Consider the following 17,836-nt stretch of genomic DNA (forward strand, 5'->3'; position numbering starts at 1 on the left):
GCGCCGCAGGAGCAGTGCCCTGGGCGGGGAAGGGGGCAGGGGCCGGCGTGCCAAGGCCAGACGGATCTCTGTCTCCTCCGCTTGGGAGCCAAGCTGCAGCCGGATCAGGTTTCCCTGGCGGAGGCGAGGACGATTTTTCAAACTGGGGAACAATGGGAAGAGTGGGGGGTGGGGACACCAAAAACCTTAATCGAACCGCGTTAGGTGGCGGTGACACCGATTCTGGGCGGCCGGAGGGGGATCGCTGCCCGGTCCAGGGCGCAGATTGAATTAGGTTAGAAAGTCTCCAGTAACTAACTGTCTATTTCAAGTGGGTCCTTTTCCTGCATTGGTGGTTTTACGATACTGCCAGTGATTGAGGCCATTTGCAGAGACGAAAAAAAGAACCCCTCGGCTGAGTACAAAGCGTGGCGCTGGCGACGGTTGTCGCAATCTGCCCTTTACACACAATACAAGCACATGCCCGCTAAGGCTTGGCAAAGGACAGCGGGGCGCGCAGCGAGAGGGCGCTAGATTATCAGCCCGATCAAAGGAAAGTCAAACGTGCAGCGTGCCAAGAAAGAAGAGGGGAAACACTTTGAAGAAGCGCCCTGGCTACCAGCATGTGTGCTGGATTAGTCACCCCTGCTGCAGAGATGTATTGTTGTAAACACAACACACAACGGAGCCTCGAGCTGACAGAATCTAACTAGATGGAAAGGGGACATGGAGGATCCATTGTTGGGGAGGGAGGGCAGAATAAGAGAAAACGAACTGAACCTAAATGAAAGGATACATCTTCCCAATCCAGCCTCCCTATCTCCCCCCGCCACCGCACACCCAGCCCTGCCCCCTCCGCTTTCAACCCCTTCACTTATTATCCAGCCTAAATGTCTGCCACTCGCCCCGGGCGAGGGGAAAGTTGTAAGGGAATAGCTCGGGGGGGGGGGGGGGGGGGGGCAGACACCATGGCACAGAGATTCGGAGCTCGGCCAGCCCATCGCTACCTGTGTCTGCCCACTGATGATAACACTAAGGGCCCAGAGACTGTGCGCTTTGCAATGGCAATAATACGTTTATCACTGCAACTCCCTGAAATAAACGGTTCCGTTATCGGGTACCTTGCGGAGGTGTTTCCTGTGCGTGGAGACCTAAACAGAGCTCGGATCAGGGAGCTGGGTGATTGTAATTAAAATATCCGGATGTATTTAGTTTGATCAGCCAGTGGCAGGGTAAGACCAACAGACAATTTCAACTTCAGGAACCTGCATATACTGGGTATATCAGAGACAGGTACCTTACACAGAAATACACACAGGCGAGGCCACACAAACGCCCCGATACACACACACACTTCCACACTCCCTCGTCTGTACACGGGGCTCACAAGGCAAAAGCTATACAGAGAAAACGTAGCAATACAGAGTGACTCCGGTATCTGGAGGCTCTCCCACCGCCTGGAGTCAGCCAGCCACACGCAGACTTTCTCAGCCTCAACACTCCCAAGCCATAGACACGCTCCTGCCGAAATCAGACACCCGGGCACGCTCCTGCACATACCCGTGTGCATTTGCAGTCACTGACCCACAACTCTCGCCTTCCTCCACCCCAGAAGCAGCCTGATTCATACCTGCGCTCACCCATCCAAGGCAGCCTGCCAAACACCAGGAAACCCCTCCGGGCACTGACACCGCCCTCTTTGAAAGGCAGAACTGCAGGACACGTAAAATAAGGTGATTTCTTTTTACAGCCCTGCCCTCTTTAACGCGCAGAGGCAGAGCCGTGTTAGTCGCATGGAACAACGAGGCTTTTTTGCAGGCTACATTTGGTGCTCGGTATGACTTCAAAGCCTTTCAGTGTTTAGCCTTTATATGCCATTTACCACCACGTGTGCAGGAAATCGTAAACATTTATTACAGACGGTTACACTTGCAGGAGGCTTCCCCCCTTCAAATTAAAGTGGGGGCTTCGTGGTCACGGCTGGGCGCCAATCTTTCCCCATCCCCAGCAAGTATTTGTAAATTAGGAAGACGCACAAAAGCCAAGCGCACGCACACACACACACACACACACACACAAGCTGTGCGTTTGCCTCTCAAAATGCAGCCCGAAGTGACATTCAAATCAGCCACAGACTCGCAGCCACACAAGCTCCCCCCCCTCCCCCCCTTGGTGTATCCACTGCAGCGGTGTTGCAGAGACATTACACCTGGATGCTCCATCCCCAGCACTCTGCCTTTTCTCCCCGAGCTAAGAACAGGAGCGCCACGGTTCCAGCGCTGCTGCATCCGTGGAAGATACTAGGACTAGGGACCGGATTTCTCTCGCTCGCTCTATGTTTGAAGGTTTTCCCCTCCCTCTATACGAGTTCTCCGCCGCAGCGCCCACAAAAGAATTAGAGTAGGAGGGGGAAATTGGTCCTACCATTTATTATCCAACAGCGCGATCTAGCGGTGGATTTAAACCGAGCCTTGTTAGGAGGCAGGTGCCACCCATCCGCTAACGTGAAGAGGAAGGAAACGCTTCTACCTAAAAATGGCAATAAATCTTGTGAATTATTTAAAAAATTAAACACAATGGTCAAGAAGGACAACAATAAGAACGCCATACTAGGTCAGACCAATGGTTCTTCTAGCCCAGTAACCTGTCTTCCAACAGTGGCCAATTCCAGATGCTTCAAAAAGAATGAACAGAACAGGGCAATTATCAAGTGATCCATCCCCTATGGTCCCTTGTTAGCATCTGGCAGTCCGAGATTTAGGGACACCCAGAGCATGGGATTGCCTCTCTGACCATCTTGGCTAATAGCCATTTGATGAACTATCCTACATGAATTTATCTAATTATTTTTAAACTCAGATAATAATCTACATGATTCACCATAATGAAAGAGGAGAAAGAAAACAGAAGCTACTATCTTTCCGTTTATATATTTATATTGCAGTAGTGCCCAGAGACCCACCACATTCAGGTCAGGCTCCAATACTGGTCCATCCTGCAGACATACACAAAGGCATGATCCCTGTTCCAAAGAGCTTAGAATCTAAAAAGACAGAAAGACAAAAAAGATGAAAGGTGGCAAAAGGGACAGGACATACAAGCAAAGGGTGACTTTCACTCCAGCACAGAACACACACTTGTGTACCATTTATGTACCATTTAAGCCCTACTATGAGGATTTATGTGGTACTTAAGTGTGAGTAAGACTTGTGCTGGCCTTCCCTACAGAGATTAATTTCACACAAAGCAATCAGAGTGATAGCAGGTGAATGGCATGTGAGTCACTGGGACTAAATAATAAAATGGGGTCAAATTCTACTCTGATATACACTCTATTTAGCCCCTTTTAATTGAGGTACATCTCTGCACAATTTGAACCATTGCATTTGTTTAAACTCACTTCTGTTCCATTTAATTTTCCCTGAAAACCTGAAAATGCAGCTGAGTGCAAATAAAATTACAATTAAGACTTTAAAGGGCAGGTCTGTTGGGATTTACCTTTCCCAAAAATATCTTAAGCTTGATGGGCCAAGGGCTGCTGTCCTTACTCCTGCAGTAGTCCCATTGACTTCAATAGACCCAGAATGTTTAAAAAATAAGAAAAAAAAACATCAAAAAGAGGATAGGCATTTAGAAATTTGGTCCCCCTTTCTAGCATACTTAGAGGAGGATGTCTCTCCAGCTGGCAAGCCAGAATCTTTAGCCAAGGTCTTTGAATATTAACCTGATCCTGAACAATTAATGTACAATGTAGTACGTTAACACTTTATTGTAATTTAACCTTAATAAACAGTTTTCAGAAAGAAAGACATCTTAGAAAACGTGCACGGATATTTCCAGACACTTTGGAAGTGAGTCAACCACTCTTACAACATACCACAAATTCAACTGTCTGGTATTGCTAAAATGCACTTTCCAGAACTTATACCTCCCCCTCACCGATGGATTATCAAATACTCTTGACCTGCTAACCCCCAAACCAGATTTTCAATTTTAGTTTCCTTTCAGCATTTCAGTATGAAGGATGTTCGTTTTTTTAAAAACCCATCTCTGTTATTGAAAATAAATTTTTTTAAAGAAATAATATTTGTTGGTGGTGTGTTTTGGATTTTGAATTCTTTTACTGGGTTGACATAACAAAGACTTCTCTCTAAATTCAGTATGCCCCCAGGAAGATTGCTCCAGAAAGAGGGGCATCATTAACTACATTGAAATATTTTTCCAAACAAAAATAAATGAGTGCATCTCAGATGTTTCCCTGTCTTTCACAGTGAAACCACATTTTTCAGAAATGTGCTTTCGGATGTTACGATGCCAAAGAGTCTGTGATAATCAATACATGAATAATTAAAATAATCTGGACAAAATGAAATATCAGTAATTGCATCTAAAAACAAAAATTAAATTATTTGACATATTTTTTTAAATGTCACATAAAAGAATTTGGTCACCCATTCTGCAATTGGATTCATATGGATGGAGACCTTTTGAAGTCAATGGGACTCCACAGATGTGCAGGAGTCTGCCCACATAGATCTAGATGCAAGACCAGGGATTCACTTCCTATCCCTACCAATTAAGCAGTTTCTGTGAATTTCTTGGGCGAAATCCATCTCCACTGATGTCAACAGCAAAAATTCCATTGACTTCAATGAGACCAGAATTTAACCCCTTTCGTTTAATATTTTGTTTAAATTTATTTTATTTTGCCTCAAGATCTTTAGCTATTAGAAGCCAAATATATTGAAGAATTGGATTTAGAATTTGTGCTTTCATATTCTGCAATCATTTGAAGGTAAAATTATATGATTATTTTTAATCTCCTCTGTTACTGTGTACTTTCATAGTCTGAGTACCTAATATGTGATGCAGAAGGTATTTCTGAAATGCATAAACATTTACTGACTCTCTCCTGTCTGCTTGTTTCTTGGACAAGTATTAAACACATTAAGACCATGCACTCTAGCTCCAAACTGCTCTTTCCTATTTAAAGTGAATAAATGGAAACTCTGGTGACATTTACTTAGATATAAAAGCTCCATTTTTAAATAAATATTGTTACAATTTTAGTAATATGTTCATGTCTTTTTATGTGATTATATGTATATGGGAAACTACAGATTGATTAGAAAACGTGAGCTGCTCTTGAATTTAAAGGAACTTTATAAATGGTGCTCTTGGCAACTTTTCCCATGTTCCCTCAGATTGTATTGCCAGGATAATGCAAAACAGAATATTCTGCAATTCAGAACCATAAAAACCTGGATATCTCTTCCGTGTGGCTATCACAGTGGATTTGGCCTTAGTGGTTTCCTGGCAATTGTGCTTGTAAATGTTATGTGCTTTATATGGACACAAAGAGTCAATTTATTCAAATGCCAAACAAGGAATGGTTTTAGAATTAGGAAAAAAGCATTATCTCTAAAGCTATTCTGTTGAGCTCTGATTTACTGTGAAGTTTCTGCCTATGAGCAGATCCACCTACATCCTGCCTTGTTTCCTCCTATGGATTTAAAGAAACAGTACACATATCCTCACAACACTTTCCAGTTGAGTTCAATGTGCTGAGGTTGTACAGCACTTCACAGCATGTGAGAGGCTCACGCCCTGAGAGAGGAGGAACAGAACCCAATTATATAATTGTCTGACATGTATTGACATTCATTTTTATTAATTGTTATTATTTCTATTCAAGCAGCACCTAAGGATCCCAATCAGGAATCAGAGCCCACTGCACTAGGCATTATAGCAACAGATAACTCAAAAAGAACTCATGCCCAAAGAACTCACAAACTAAGACTCAGATAATATACAAGATGAATAAATTATAGAAGGATGGCAATGTAACATGCAGAAGCTGTTACAGTGGCCTTAGGAGTCACAGACGGTCAGGACAAAGGGATTAATTAAAAGTGATCTGCAAAAAGGTGGTGAAATTGAGGTTGATCTCCATTATGATACCCCAAGAGGGATTCCCTCCTGTGACAGGGCGTCCACCCCACACTGGCATACAAGGGGTTAATAGAGCCCTAGGGAGGCTGTGTGGGAAGGCTGTGTCCCCGCCACTCACCACTGTGGAAGTGCCTGGATAGTTGATGCAGATCCCCCAGAAGGTGACATGGCAGGAGGGCTGTGTCATTAAGAGGGTGCCGTGTTCCTTGGAGTGACATGGGTCTGAGAGCAGCTAGGACAACAAGTGAGGTGCCATCGGGAGAGAGAGTACTGACCTGCAGAGCTAATCCCCAGGGTGAACAGTAGGAGGCGCCACTCTGGTGAGTCATACCTGTCACACCCCCAAAAAACTTTTTTTTTGTTTTTGTAAACTTTAAATACTTAAGGTCTCCCAGATTTTGCTGGATGACTCTTTAGAAGACTAGAGAACTTGAGTGGGATCTTTCTCAGTGCTCAATTTAAGTAGCAGAGTGTAGAAACTTTCAGGAAGATCTTTCCTCTGATCTGTCAGCTACTTAAGCTATACAGCAGTCAATTCATCGAAACTAAAACCAGAGTTTTAAACAGTCTGGCTACAAATTCCTTACTCATGTTTCACTTCTTTGCTACTTCTGCTAATTGTGTTTATTTAGTCTATATTTTAATTGGTATTTTGTGTAAAATATCAGTGTTTTATTACTACTGGGTAAGGTATACTTGGCTATACCTCTAGGTGGATGCTAAAAAATGCTAGTTTGACCAAAAAAAGACACTGTTAATCCATTGCTTGTTAACGGTTATGGTTCTGGATAGGCTTGTTACCCACTGTAAATGTCTAATCATTTTTGGAATCCCATTAAGCTCTTGGCCTCGGTGATATCCTGTGACAGAGTTCCACAGATTAAGTGTGCACTGTGCGGGCAAGCATTTCCTTTTATCAGTCTTAAATTTACTCCCTTTCAATTTCATTGAGAGTCTCCTAGTTCATGTATTGTAATAAAGGGAGGATGAGTGTCTAATCTAGCCTCTTTCTGTCATTCATTATGTTAAATATTTTTCTCATGTCTCATCTTATTCATCTAATCTCTGATGCAAACAGTCCAGTCTTTTCAGTCTCTCAAGTTATGAGACAAATTATACATCCTAATGCAGGTTAGATGGCACACCAAAGTTTGACCCTGATCCTGCAAGACGGCAGGCTTGGATTTCTGTAATTGAGTCATTTCAGCAGGTACATAATAAATTAGGATACAGTAAGACATTTTATTACCGCCTTAACCCATGAGAAATTACCCATCTTAGAAAAGCTGTTCTTTTCACAGCTATTCCTTACAATATATATATGATCAGTTTCCTTTCCAGTGGTTTTTATATTCCTTGGTAAATTAGGCATTAAACTAATATTGCACATGCCATAAAATGCACAATAAAAATAGAATACATCTTTTAGGCCCTACCTTCCTTGGCAGATTTCCAGCCAGTGACATGAGAAGAACTCTATCCTGCATTTATTTATTTGGACAATTTCAGATCCTTCCATTTCAATACTGGAATTCAGAGGGCAACAATAATCTGACCGCCCATTATGAGAAATGGCGTCTTAATTTACCAAGCTCAAATTTCCAGCACTGGTTCTATCTTAAATCTCAGCATTTACTGGGCAGGATATGAAAGCAGAGCGTCTCAGGAGAGAGCTATGGCAATGAAATAATTGTTTAGGATAGCTCTCGCCAGGTGCATTTTCCTTAGTAACTCTTAACTCCATTTAGTTTTTATAACTGATCTTTCCCATCATGTAACTTTCTGAAAATGTAAAGTGATCACGTGGATAAACAAACAAAAAGATAAAACTAAACAAGTCAGTCAAAACCAGAGATATTAATAGAAAGGAACTAGATTTCTAATTTGATTGGGAAGTTTTATAAGAGCCTGTGCTTTTTAAACAGTCATTGCAAAAATTAATGGTTTCTCTAATATTAACATTGAAACACGAGGGGCAAGAGATGGCAAATGTGAACGCCCCCAATTTCCACATTAATTTTAAAAAAATTTCAAATTGAGTTGTATGTTCATTTATATTATTTCAAAGAGATTGGTTTGTAATTTTAGGACTCAATCTTGGACTTGTTACTCAGGCAAAATGCCCCAGTGAAGCCAATGGCAGTTTTCCCTGAGTAGGAAGCGTAGGAAAGGCCTTAAACTAGACAAATAACAGCCAAGACCACTTCACATTTACCTGTCAATCTGCCAAGGCTCAAATGTAAAACATGGTGTGCAGAATTGTATCCATAAAAGGTCACATAAATTCCTTTGATGAAATCTAACACAATCAGCTATGCTGTCTATATTCAGCTACTGTCATGGCTAGGTTTTGTTTATGCTGAGCTTTTATACTAAGAAAAGAAGAGTCTTATATAAAGGACAAATTATATGTACTCTTTTATATAACCATATACACTAATCCCTGGTACTCTAGTGAAGTTAGAGCAGAGATGAATCTGGTGCATTCAGTTTAATTATGTCTACAGCTATTTTTCATTAAATTTTTCCATACATAATGTTGTTCCACAACACCATGACTGTGATCCCTGGTTTTCCTCTAACTGACAGGTCACTGGGCGATCAACAATCTGCCAGGGAGAATTTATCATCCAAAAAGACACATGCTTTCTTGAATTATACCGGCCAGTAGTTATTATTGTGGAACATTGTAATACAATATACCTGACACATCCCCTTTTATCAGACATATGATTAAAGGATGATAATAATCAGAACTGGTTTTGCTTGCATTTATTAATTTTTGTATTTCTTAAATACAGTCACCCCATACATGGAATTCCAAAACATTAACACAAAAAGAAGCTTGAAATGATACAGGTTTAATTTCTGAACATGGATACACCGATTTGTAACCTCACTTTCATGAGCCCACGTTTCTGATGTCCACGAACTTCAATACACATTGTGATGCCAGATCTGCAGAGGGGAGGGAAAAAGATACATTTATGTCTAAGGTGAGAGGCAGCCCTGATATAGAGGCACAGAGTCAATGGTTAGAGATATAAGTGGATGACCAAACCATAGCTTCATAGCCAGTGGGTGCTGGTCCTATATATGGTACAATTAATGGCACAGTGGTAACTTTAAAAGCCATTAGGTCCAATGCTGTCCCCATTTAGCTCTCCCCTTGGTTGTAAATGGCCTTAAACACAACGAAACTACCATGGTTACACTGCTTTGAGGGGACAAACTACAAAATGACCACTTAGGGGGACTCTGCTCCCAGAGAGGTTCAGAGAATGGCAGGGGGCAACATGACAAACTCTCATAGATATCAACAGGTCATGACACAGGTCCATAGCACTAAACACCCTACACGGGGCCTCAGACACTAAATGTCCCCAGACTAATTACACAAAATATATTGGTATGTTGATGGGCCACCACTGAAAATCCTCTATGGTACATTTATGGAGAGTATCACATTTGGGGAGTTATATACTGGCAGCCACTAGAATGTAATAACTAGGGCCCTACCAAATTCACGGTCCATTTTAGTCAATTTCACGGTCACAGGATTTTAAAAATCATAAATTTCATGACTGCAGCTATTTAAATCTGAAATTTCACAGTGTGGTAATTGTTGGGGTCCTGACCCAAACAGGAGTTGTGGGGGGGGGGGGTCGCAAGATTATTGTTGGGGGGGGTTGTGGTATTGCTACCCTGACTTCTGCGCTGCTGCTGGCAGCAGTGATGCCTTCAGAGCTGGGCAGCTGGAGAGTGGCAGCTGCTGGCTGGGAGCCCAGCTCTGAAGGCAGCAACATAGAAGTACGGATGGCATGGTATGGTATTACTACTCTTACTTCTGTGCTGCTGCTGGAGAGGCACTGCCTTTAGAGCTGGGTGCCAAGCCAACAGCCTCTACTCTCTGGCTTCCCAGCTCTGAAGGCGGCATTGAAGTAAGGGTGGGATTACCACGACCACCACCCCCAATAACCTTGCGACACCCTCCCCTGCAACTCCATTTTGGATCTGGACCCCCAATTTGAGAAACGTTTGTCTCCCCCCGTGAAATCTGTAGAGTATACGGTAAAAGCACACAGAAGACCAGATTTCATGGTCCGTGATGCGTTTATCATAGCCGTGAATTTGGTAGGGCCCTAATAATAACTTACCTTAAGTGACTGTCATCCTATGTCCTTTAGATCTGAGCACAGCAGCCGGAAATGAATTGCATTTACAGGGAGAAAGTGGCGTCTGGAGGAGAAGGATTTTTTAAATTTTGCAATTCTACTTTGAAAAGTGACTTTGTAAAAGTGGCATTGGAGAAGTCTGCATCTCTCAATGATTCCATATAAAATTTTCTTAGTTTCAAAGTAAAAATATTTTTTTTTCCTAACTTGCAGCTCTGCAAACTTAGCCTGGGATCTGAGGGTCAAGCTAGAGTCTTTCCTTTTAATATATCATCACCAATAATAAAAAGCCTGCTGGCCTAATTATGTCCTCAATAACACCTGTGCAACTCCCTTATCTTCATACCATGCCCTCAGTTACTACTATGCAGCCTTACTGAACAGCAATCACACTCTAATCTGCATTCCTTGCATATCTAAAATTCCTATGGACCTCTATGTGAGTTTTGAGTGAACAAGGAATATAGGATCAGATATGAGCTGAGCTACTTAATATAAAAGCACTGTCTGTCATTACACGCAGGTGTCAGTGTAACCAACACACATTCTGGGTGTGGTGTTGTGTGCCATCCAGTGGCACCAAGACCATGAGAGAGAGATATTAATGAGTTGCCTCTACAGTCTTAGTTACCAGCTAGTTGACTTTTAGCTCATGCGGTAGAGGCTCATGCACTAAGCTCCAGAGGTCCCCGGTTCAATCCCTCCCAGCAGTGACTGGGGTCTGTTGGCATTACATCAGCAGCCCAGTCACTTGAAAATGCCACATCAATTATCCTTAAAAAAATAAACTTGCCATCCTGCATTACTAATATTAGAACTACTCTACTGTGTAAACAATTGAGGGGGAGGAAGCTTAATGATAAAATGAACTCTTCTTGTGCCCTCTCTCATACCTGTATCCTTCACACCAGCGGTCGGCAACCTTTCAGAAGTGGTGTGATGAGTCTTCATTTATTCACTCTAATTTAAGGTGCTGGACGAGCATAAGACCATGGGGCCGGATGCGTTGCATCCAAGAGTGCTAAAGGAGTTGGCGGATGTGATTGCAGAGCCATTGGCCATTATCTCTGAAAACTCATGGCGATCGGGGGAGGTCCCAGATGACTGGAAAAAGGCTAATGTAGTGCCCATCTTTAAAAAAGAGAAGAAGGAGGATCCTGGGAACTACAGGCCAGTCAACCTCACTTCAGTCCCTGGAAAAATCATGGAGCAGGTCCTCAAGGAATCAATTCTGAAGCACTTAGAGGAGAGGAAAGTGATCAGGAACAGTCAGCATGGATTCACCACGGGCAAGTCATGCCTGACTAATCTAATTGCCTTCTATGACGAGATAACTGGCTCTGTGGATGAAGGGAGAGCAGTGGACGTGTTGTTCCTTGCCTTTAGCAAAGCTTTTGACACTGTCTCCCACAGTATTCTTGCCAGCAAGTTAAAGAAGTATGGGCTGGATGAATGGACTATAAGGTGGATAGAAAGCTGGCTAGATTGTCAGGTTCAGCTGGTAGAGATCAATGGCTCCATGTCTAGTTAGCAGCCGGTATCAAGTGGAGTGCCCCAGGGGTCGGTCCTGGGGCCGGTTTTGTTCAATATCTTCATAAATGATCTGGAGGATGCTGTGGATTGCACCCTCAGCAAGTTTGCAGATGACACTAAACTGGGAGGAATGGTAGATACGCTGGAGGGTAGGGATAGGATACAGAGGGACCTAGACCAATTGGAGGATTGGGCCAAAAGAAATCTGATGAGGTTCAACAAGTGCAAGTGCAGAGTCCTGCACTTAGGACAAAAGAATCCAATGCACCGCTACAGACTAGGGACCGAATGGCTAGGCAGCAGTTCTGCAGAAAAGGACCTAGGGGTTACAGTGGACGAGAAGTAGGATATGAGTCAACAGTGTGCCCTTGTTGCCAAGAAGGCCAATGGCATTTTGGGATGCATACGTAGGGGCATTGCCAGCAGATCGAGGGATGTGATCATTCCCCTCTATTCGACATTGGTGAGGCCTCATCTGGAGTACTGTGTCCAGTTTTGGGCCCCACACTACAAGAAGGATGTGGAAAAATTGGAAAGAGTCCAGCGGAGCGCAACAAAAATGATTAGGGGACTGGAACACATGACTTATGAGGAGAGGCTGAGGGAACTGGGGATGTTTAGTCTGCAGAAGAGAAGAATGAGGGGGGATTTGATAGCTGCTTTCAACCTGAAAGGGGGTTCCAAAGAGGATGGCTCTAGACTGTTCTCAGTGGTAGCAGATGACAGTACAAGGAGTAATGGTCTCAAGTTGCAGTGGGAGAGATTTAGGTTGGATATTAGGAAAAACTTTTTCACTAGGAGGGTGGTGAAACACTGGAATGCGTTACCTAGGGAGCTTGTGAAATCTCCTTCCCTAGAAGTTTTTAAGGTCAGGCTTGACAAAGCCCTGGCTGGGATGATTTAGTCGGGTATCAGTCCTGCTTTGAGGAGGGGGTTGGACTAGATGACCTCCTGAGGTCCCTTCCAACCCTGATATTCTATGATTCTAAGGTTTCACGTGCCAGTAATACATTTTAATGTTTTTAGACTGTCTTTCTATAAGTCTATAATATATAAGTAAACTATTGTTGTATGTAAAGTAAATAAGGTTTTTAAAATGTTTAAGAAGCTTTATTTAAAATTAAATTAAAATGCAGAGCCCCCAGGCTCATGGCCAGGACCTGGGCATTATATGGACATTATATTATATGGAATATTATATATTCCATAATATTTCCATTATAAATGTCTATTCCCAAATGGGTAGACATCCACAGTAAAAATTCACATCATGATGAACCTTGACATAGAAGCATTTTGTTTTTTAATCAAATTGATTTTAAAAATATCTGCAGTTAAAAGGGCTTGAGCCAACCTAAACAGCCTCCAGAGCTGCCAGCACATGAAAGCTCCCTGTACTCAACAGGAATGGAGGCTACTCACCATTCTTTAGAGAAACCCCCTCTCTCAGCAGCTGAAGGCGGCCTGGTCAGGACTTTGCACCTGCTCCTTCTCCAGAGAAGTGTCTGCCACAATCTCACTGTTCAGAATTACTTCAGTGAACTTCCTCAGGAAGTCCTAGAGACATCCTTACATGGGAGTGAGCACTTCACTAGCTGATCCCACACCAGTCATCCAGCCAATAACTTTAGATGGACCATAGCCCAGAGTTTACTCTAAGGCTCTTCCCTAGTTGGCAGGTCTAGCCTCAGCGTCAGCAAATAAGAGCCATTTATATTAGCTACTTTGTTGTTCCAGTTTTTGTGAGGAACAAGCAGTTAGAAACTTTTGCTTTACCCTCTGAAGCTGTCCATAGCTTTCTTCCTACTCTGAGGGGGCTTAGGAGGGCTATAGTCCTACTAATGCTGTGTCTGTTTCCTATACAAATGCATCAGAGTCAGGTCACTATTGCTCCCTCCCATATCTTATAAATTCCTATTCTTATGTGCCGGGACATGGTTATGTGAATGAATAAGTGAGAGTGGTTTATAAAACCAATCGGTTTTTAGGAAAGGTCATTAAACCTAATCATTTTCTGAGAGAATGGTCAATGGAAGACGGGTGACATTATTGCATACGCTGTGTCAATGAGGGTTTCCTTGTCATTTGTTTTTCTGGGCTGTGACTGTCTGAAATTCATCTTGGGGATTATAAATTTAACACTCTAACTGTCTAGTGATGGTGCAAACCTGTTGAGTGATGATAAACTGCTTGAGTTGGACTTTTTTCCAACAGTTCACATGATGCGAAACACCCCATTCATAAGCAACCTCACTTTACTTGATCATGACAATTTGTGAAACAAAACCATGGTCAGCCATCTGTGGAGAACAAAACACAGTCCTCCCAGCAAATCAACTAACTACATAATCATCAGACTGAAAGGGAGGAAAAATCTCTGTGCAGTACAAGCTCTATAAAAGCCAGAATCTCAGCTGGGGTAAATGGCAGGGCTACAGTGGGATTACTCCTGTGCTTAACATTAGGTATGTGCTTATGTAACCCATGCCTGCTTGGTGTGGCACTCTGTCCCCCTCTAATGGTGGCTAGACCACCTAGAGATTGATTGATCTTGCTATAGGCTTGGTTAAGAGGAATACGCTTTTAAGCTCAGGCAGTAGAGGCTCATGCATTAAACTCCACAAATCCCTGGTTTGATCCGAGCCAATGATGACTGAGGTCTGTCACTTACGTACCTTCCTGAATTGGAGCCAAATTCTTTTGAATGTAGCGTTGTATTATACAAAGATAATGGTTTAATTCAGAAAGTGGCAATGTTGCTGTAATACAGTGGCTAGACTTACATAATCATCAATAGTTCTCACTCAATAACCACCTTTCCACAAAGACTATCAGTATGCTCAGAAACAAAGTGGAGAGAAATTTACTAATAGCCCTTGCTACAAGAGCTGGTTTTTAAAAAAAAAAAAAAAAAAAAAAAATTGTGAATTTTTTAAAAAAAATGGAATTTTCAAAATTTTTCACGTTTCATTTTTCAATGTAAAATTTTTATGAGGTTTTTTAAACTGAAAAGGTTAGATGGGAAAAACTCTCATTCTTTTACCTTTTCTCTCACTGGAAAAAGGAAAAAACAGTGGAAAAAAGGTTTCAATAAAAAAAATTTTTTAATCAATATCAATAATTTTATGTGGGTTGAAAACCACTTTTCACCAGAACTTCATGTGAAATTTTGTCTGTCTCCATTTGCTACACCAGTTTTATATTAACTAACAGCCACTGAAAAAAATCAAACCTACAAAAATGTTAGACCTCACAAATGGACTTTCTTGTTGATGGACATTCACTCATTTTAACTTTCTTCTACTATCCTCTTTTGGAAGAGCAACTAGACATGACATATATGCTCCCTGTTTGGATGCTTGCTATCAAGGGACAAAAGATATGATACAGGTTTTTAAAATTGCACCTTGATGGAGCAATGAGTGGTTGTTCTTGTGGGAAACATCTCTTGCACCTCTAGAATGTGAGATACTCGGGCCCATAATCTCAAAGCTATTTATGTACCTAACTCCCATTAATTTCAAAGGGAGCTAGGAACATAAATACCTTTTGAGGATCTGGACCTAAGTGTCTTATTTACTAACTGCATTTTATTCCTGCAGGTCTTCAGGAAATTCTTAGATGTGATCTACACTTAAAATTTAGGCCGACATAGCTGTGTCATTCAGTGTATGAAAAATCCATACCCCTGAGCACTGTAGCTATGCCAGCCTAACCCCTGGGGTCAGCATAGACAGCGCTACATCAATAGAAGAATGCTTCCATTGACCTAGCTACCATTGCTCAGGGAGGTGATGTTCCTACAGCAACTGGGAAAAATCCTTACATGAGCGTAGACTATGTCTACTCTGCAGAGTTATGCTGACATAGGTATGGTGCTGTAGCTATGCTGGCGTAGCCCACTAGCATAGACAAGGTGTCAAGCTAGAGAGACTATGGCAGGAGAGGCTCCAGTCATTCTGTGCTCTGGATCTTTGTGGTAAATTAAGCTATTTTAGTTAGACACTATCAAAAGTTTCTTAAATTTCTACAGAATTTTTTACTGTGGACTAATTTTACACCCTGCTCCTTGTGCAATCAGTGGGAACTATATTTTCACTATCCAATGGCTACAACACCTCTGACAGCCTCTGAGAAGAGATTACTATATAGTGTGGCTATTTGCAGCCAGGAGTATCATTTTATTACAGTGAGAAACCATGGGGACCATTTATCTTTGACCCCTGGGAACAATACTCCTGTGGCACTGAAATATGAGTTGACAATTTCCCATTACAGACAGAAAAGGAGTACTTGTGGCACCTTAGAGACTAACCAATTTATTTGAGCATAAGCTTTCATGAGCTACAGCTCACTTTAGCTCACGAAAGCTTATGCTCAAATAAATTGGTTAGTCTCTAAGGTGCCACAAGTACTCCTTTTCTTTTTGCGAATACAGACTAACACGGCTGTTACTCTGAAACCTGCCATTACAGACAATATTTAAATACACTGCTTTCCATTTTCTGCAATGTACTATTATAACATTACTATGTCCTTGGCTCTTTCATGTTTTGTTTTGCAACATTCCTGATTGCTTCCAGAAAGCCTTCATTTGTTTGGGTTTTTTTAAACTATAATCTCCATGTCTTTCTGCAGTCATTTCTACTATAGCCCCTTATGAGTGTGTATGTAAACCCTAAAGAGACATGATTGATGGTTATATATATATTCTAATTTTAATGGAAGAACTTGTTCTTACCTGATCATTCCTTTTCAGGTATTCCACATCCACCAGTCATCACCTTGAGATTTTCTATGTCTAAGGCATATAGCAAACCTGATTAGACTTGTCAGGGACTGGCAGGTGGCTCAGCTCCACTCCCAGAAAATCCCATCAGTGAAAATTCCAGAGCTGTGAATACACTAAATGAGCTAGTTTACACTTAAATATTAGAACAACATAAATTCTGTGCATTGCAGAGACAAGACAGAAAAATATATCTTTATAAAGAGATACAAAAAAGATCCTGCCATTTCTGAGAAATCAGACTGATGGACTTGGGAACCTGAAGAAAGGAAAGTATCAGTTAAGAACAAATTCTTCTTTCTCCTGAATTCCCTTGGGCATGTAACAAGTAACAAATGAAACTTCTGTTAAAATGTACTGTGTATAAATATTGATGCTCCACAGGATGATAAATTGTTTCATCAAGGCACCACAGTGAGCAGTAAATACTCTTCTACCCAAGGCACCAGCTGCCACTATTTTCAAATTTATCTTGGTGGTGTTTTCTAAAGGAACTGGCTTGATTGCAAGGCTTCTTTGCAAATATCCTCATAGAAAGAGATTGGATTGTACATAACCATTTAGCTAACACATGCCAATTCAGGCCTATGATGATTTAATCCAACAGCAAACATATCGGTGTTATTCATAGGAATGAGCCATCACACAAACAAGGCTTGACAAATAGGGAGACAAGGTAGAAGAGAACAGGCCTCAGACTGTTTCCTCACCCTGCTGGGTCTACAGCCTTGGGGATTCACTTCTTACCTCAGGAATGCACAAGTATTCCCATTTGCTGCAGAGTATCAAACAGGTAAATGTTTTTTTAATGGTACAGACAGCTGGTACCATTAAATATATTGACAGGTACTCATTTGCTGAACACACACTGTACATTCAAAAGCAAAGGATTTATTTTGGTTTCTTTTTAAAAAATAAGTGATCACAGAAGATGTTTATTTTGGAGTTTTTTTTGTCTTTTGGGGGATTTTTTTTTGTTTTGCTTTATGCTTCAAACAGACTTTAGGGAAGCTAAACTAAACAGGGGTTTTAGTAAGCAGGACTGTCTGAAAAACAAAAGACTGCACAAGCATTCACATGAAAGGACGGACAATAATATATGTTGGAAATGCACATTTAGTTCTGACTCACAGTGAGCCCTCACCACATCAATGACTTCTTTGCAGTCAGATTTGACTGATCAGGGTCGGTTTGTGCATAATTTTGTCTGACTCGCTTTAGCAGTTATACAGCACAAGTCCATCTCTTCGATATGTATATACAGCATAATCAGGACGTGATGAGGGGAGGGAAGAATAAGGCACTTGTATCTCAATGACAGAGACTGCTGAAGCAATAGTAAGGAATGATAATGATGGCCAGTATGACAGTTTAGAGAAGCAATGGGGGGCGAGGGGGACCCCATAAG

General features: G+C 41.8%; 1 protein-coding gene across 1 annotated transcript in view; it reads right to left on the minus strand.

Moving 5' to 3' along the window:
- COL12A1 (collagen type XII alpha 1 chain) overlaps positions 1-1,683 on the minus strand; it is a 131,775-nt gene extending 130,092 nt beyond the window's left edge. The window contains 1 exon segment of the mRNA XM_037894338.2: positions 1,610-1,683. The gene's annotated coding sequence lies outside the window, so the exon portion shown is untranslated.
- Between the last annotated feature and the right edge of the window lie 16,153 nt (positions 1,684-17,836).

Source organism: Chelonia mydas, chromosome 3, assembly GCF_015237465.2.
Source record: "Chelonia mydas isolate rCheMyd1 chromosome 3, rCheMyd1.pri.v2, whole genome shotgun sequence".
Classification (NCBI taxonomy): Eukaryota; Metazoa; Chordata; order Testudines; family Cheloniidae; genus Chelonia; species Chelonia mydas.